The following is a 5,256-nucleotide window of genomic DNA, read 5'->3' on the forward strand; positions in this document are numbered from 1 at the left end:
CGTCATAAATAATTTCTTCGACTGTCGGCCAACGAACAGAAGCGAACATGAAAGAGCTTCACGGTATGTCCGACGGTGTGTATCAAACACGAGAGGCGCGGCTAGCTACATCAGATTCGTGATCAATTGGTCGAAAATAATCCGGATGTATTTTCGTCGTTTTGTCCATCGTTGTCTCGTCCCTGTGTGTATGCTCGTTCATGCAGAAGCCCTTCTCGAGGAGGCAGATGGGGCTAATATGAACTCGATTCTGCCCCCGAAGATATGAACTCATTCTTTCCAGAAGGTGTCTGCTCATCGACACGGAAGGAAACGAGATTTATCGTCCTCTCTGAACACGAAAAGCGGTCACCTCCTGTCGGGTAAAACGGTTCGCCGTGACATTTTTCAAGACCGGAGTCCTTCTGACACGAATTTTTTTCCATACTTTTCTATGATGAATGACAAACTGTTGCCATCATTAATCTACTGTTTTAAATAAAATAGAGCAGACTACGAATTATTTAAATTATATTAAATGAAATGAAAATAAATTATATATCTTGTAGTTAAATATGATAACATTATTGTTTTCTTTCAATTATAACAAATTCAAAATCTTCCTGTATAATACGATTAATATCATTATGATAATTAATATTAAATTTATATTATTCTTTGTACATTTCTCTTGTCGATTAACTCACAATAAAATAATTTCAAAAACCTTCTGCCTCTCCCTGCAAAAAGATCAAAGCTCAACACGTTATACTTCATTACTTCCCATACTATTAAAATTTTCTAAAGACCGGAATAAAGACGTAATAATAACAAGAATAAAACAATCTCTCTTTCTCTCTCTCACACGCATCCTTCCACGAATCCTCGAAAGACTGTCGATCGACGAATCTCGACTCGGATCTCTGATCACGCCGCGATCAATCTCGCCGCGGCACGATCGAGCCGGATGATTACAATCCGTTGAAATTCAGGCTATCCGTGCCGCTGAATTATGACGTTCAAGTATGCCGTGCCGGCTCTCGAGCTGGATTGGCCCCGCGGTATTCCCGAGATTTCAAGAACGCGGCGACGATTAATTGAATTCCGCGGGGTTGGCACATGCGCCTGCGCCGTGCACCGCTGAAAACCCGCCGCTCAACCCCATTAATCGAGCGCGCACGACGGAATGTCGTCGCACTTTTCTCAGCCGTCGCGTCGTAGTTTACGTCGTCGTCGTCGTCGTCGTCGTCGTCGAGGTAATCGATTACCAGCGCCGGATTATTAAGCGTCGCCGAGTTCCTCGCGAGCCGAGGAAACGCGCGAGGAGGTCAAAGGGACACGTATGGGACGACGCGAAAACTTCTCGAGGATCTCTCGCGCATGTCTCGGCTTGTGCCGGCGTTAAAGTCACCCGGGGAGGGCGAGGATCGAGCTTATTAATTGCGAACGCCGCTTGCTCGGCCGGGAAAATTGTTGGCGTGGCGTTAAACGAAGATGGTTACGTTTTGTTTTCTTCTTGTCGAACTTGAGTGTAATTGAATTGTTGAAAATGAGACTTTTTTCCAGTAAGTTTTTTAGACTCGTGAATATCAAAAGATTGGGTCCTTTTTGGGAAAAAATTGGGATTATTTCTTTGAGTATTTTCTTCGCGTGGAATAAATACATCCGGGTAAGGATTTTTGCAGCATTATACTTGAAGACACTTGATTATAAGAGTCATCTTTCATATCGTTTAATTTAGTTGTATCTCCATTTGCGTGGACAGAGGGCACGGATGAGAGCTCCTCTGCTCACTTCACTCGTTATGAATTATCGGAAATGAATATTGAATATCTCTGATTCAATATTCGTCGGATCCTATCTGATATTCGTCTTTAATAAATTATATTCCACCGTGTGGTGTAATTAACAACAAACACGTTCGTTTGTGCCAGTGGTATTATCGGGCGCGATCAGAATACGCTTTCTAATTAATCCATAAATCTCTTACAACTTTATTAGAAAGCATTTAACAAACGTACTCGAATCCACTCGGCAAATAGAAATCTAATCACACGTTTCATTATCCTATCCCTTGCATAAAATTCCTTCTAACTGTACAATATATATATATAAAAAAAAAAAAGAAAGAAAAACCGACTATTACAAGAAAGAAAAATGCAATCTTAAATTTTGCGGCAAATGAAAGCATCTTCGGATAGATCTGCTTTTAAACTTCCCAAAACAAAAATTAATGGAAGTAACGAATGAAAAATGAAAGTGAGAAATGGTTCGGTTACCGGGAAAGGGATGGTTGGAGAAGCAACGATCGTATTGTGGCCAAACATCGTTTAGTGAGTGGACGGGCCCACTCTCGAGTGACCATTCACTCGGGATACCCAGAGGTCCCGCGTCAAAGGATCGTCACGAGTGCAGTCGGGGAAATGGCTCACGCTGTTTGGACTTGATCTCGAACGACCTTTTGACCGGGATCCCTTCGGTTTCCCTAAAGGAATTCACGCTACTGAGAATCCTATTAGGTCTCGTTAAAGCGGCTCTTTCGTCGATCTGGCAAACAGTCGAGCTTCCTTTCGATGAAACGTTCTTCCTCGTTCGGCCTATACAAATCAGCGCGTAACGGATATCTTGGCTTACCGACTGCGACAGAAATGCGAGATTTCCTTCGTTTCAAACTTCTGATCTTACTTGAAAGCCAAATCTTGGGATTTGAAATATTGTTGTGCACAGCAAAATGGTTTTTAGGCTTTAGCATGGTGGACAATTGTTGGATTTGCTTGTTTCGAAAAGGGATTAAGTCCAAAATATAAATAATCAAAAAATTTTCCGTTCTAATAATAACTCCCACTAAAAGCAATTCAATTCCCATTATGAATTTTATTGGAATCTACTCTGAAATTTATCATTATCACATTTATTCTCTATCTACTTTTGATCCACTCCAAAGAATTTCATAAAAACCCACTTCCTTAATTTTCAGCCGAGCCAAAGATCACAAGTCTTCACAGAAGAAATTCAAACAGCTTCCATCTTCAACTTACGACATTATCACGCCGATATTTCGATCAACTAATTCTGATTTCGCTTTCATCTCGAATCACCTTTCCACGTATTCGAAGAACCAAGGCCGTTAGTATCACGAGGGCGCATCACGATCCCCAGCTCTTCCTTTCCCAGCAGCACGAGGGCCATTATCAACCGGGCGACAGTCGCGATCGGTCGAGACTTATCGGTCACCAGTTGCAACCCCCTAGGAAATAATTCTTCTTTGGAGGAGGGGGGGTCCAACAGTTAGGTCGTACATCGGCGTATCGATTTCAGCCACGAACGGTCGACGAATTATTTCGAGTGATTCGCGGGGAAACAGGATCTCGAACGTGCTCGTGGCGTCCTTCGTCCGCGGGAGAGGAGAGATCCCTCTCGCGGGGGAATGGGCGTAGGCGAATCTTTGATCTCGAAACTCGGCAACTGGAAGTCAAGCGGCGGCCATATACGACCCCACGGGAACTGGGAGTGCACCGTCTTCGATATCTCGAATCTACTTTGTGTCCTTCCAAGCCGTGCAAGTACAGGCCAGCGATCGCTGGGATATACGTTTCAATGATCTACGGCCAGGCTGGATCCGTGCGGGATTCCATGGACTTGGTGAATCCTTTTACGCGATACCCCGCGGATACCCGACTTTTCGAGAGGTCGCGAGATCCGTCGCCCTCGTGGACACTGTGTACAGGTTTATTGGTCGCGATCTATATCGATTGGGTAATGAGAGAATTTTGACCAATGTAGATCAAATAAATTTCACTATATTGATTGCGTTATTTCAATTAATGGGGAATTATGAATTTCGAGCCACTCGCGGATATCGGGTTATTATTCTTCATTGATAAAACTGGTGATATTTAACGACGAAAGGTAAAATATTATTAATATATTTTAATATTGCTGGGAATTTCTTTTGCTATAAATATCAAAGTCGCGACGAAAATACGTGAATGTACGTTTAATTTCTTCTATTTCTTCTATCGATCCTCGATCCACGGGATCATCCATTCCGGAACAAAAGAAGAAATCGCAGAACCCTCCGATGAGGAAGAAAAGTATTCCATCTCCGTGTCTCCGGATGACGAGTCAGCAACGATCGACAGCAACATGATTAACATCGATCGTGACATTCGAGTATCGAGTGACAAAGTGGCCCGGGCCTAACGACCCCTCCAAGACATCTGTTCCATTTGTCACGGGACGTTTTTCCGGGCCAGAGTGTATCGATACACGCCGTTTCGACACAGCGGCATCCCTGTGAATAATTGTTGAATAACGCTAATGAGAGTCTAGTGGTTGAACGACGCGCGCCAGCCAACACTCTCTCTCGAGCCGCGTCGAATCGCGCGCGTTTTGCGCCCGCCGGAAGAGGTTTCCGTGAGAACGGCGCCTCAGACGTATTCGACACGCGTAATATACGAAGCTAGCTCTCGAGCCTGCATTGTATCGCGCCCTTAATCAGCAGAAATTTATGACGACGGGGGATGAAAATCAGTGGCTTCGTTACTTTTTCCATCCAAACGCCCTTTCCTTCAACGCCCGCTAAATAATCGCCGACTTCTGATTAATCGTTTGGCAGATTAATCTTTGAACGAGCGGCGATCAGCTACTGCTCGCAGCTTGGGATATAGTAGCGGTTGATTAGAAGTGCAGAGGGATACGAGGGGTGAGAATATGGGGGATCGCGTGTTATTTATTCACGTTGAATAATTCCGAATATTTTTGAAAATTTCTTAATTTCGATTCAATTGAAAGATATGAAATAATATGAAAAATTTAATCAACGAAATCTTATAATTTGTTATATCGACTTTGCCATCGATATAATTTTCCTTCGATCAGAGCAATTGTTCGCAAAGTATTCGAGAATTATCGAATCGGTTAACTTCAATTTTTTTTCTTGATTCTTCACACAAAAATTTAATCAACGAAATCCTACAATTTGTTATCGACTTCGATATAATTTTTCTTTGATAATTTCTTCGATCAGAACAATTGTTCGCAAAGTATTCGAGAATTATTGAATAGGTTAACTTCAATTTTTTTTCTTGATTCTTCACACAAAAATTTAATCAACGAAATCCTACAATTTGTTATCGACTTCGATATAATTTTTCTTTGATAATTTCTTCGATCAGAACAATTGTTCGCAAAGTATTCGAGAATTATTGAATAGGTTAACTTCAATTTTTTTTCTTGATTCTTCACACAAAAATTTAATCAACGAAATCCTACAAT

This window comes from Apis dorsata, unplaced genomic scaffold (assembly GCF_000469605.1).
Source record: "Apis dorsata unplaced genomic scaffold, Apis dorsata 1.3 scaffold_123, whole genome shotgun sequence".
NCBI lineage: Eukaryota > Metazoa > Arthropoda > Insecta > Hymenoptera > Apidae > Apis > Apis dorsata.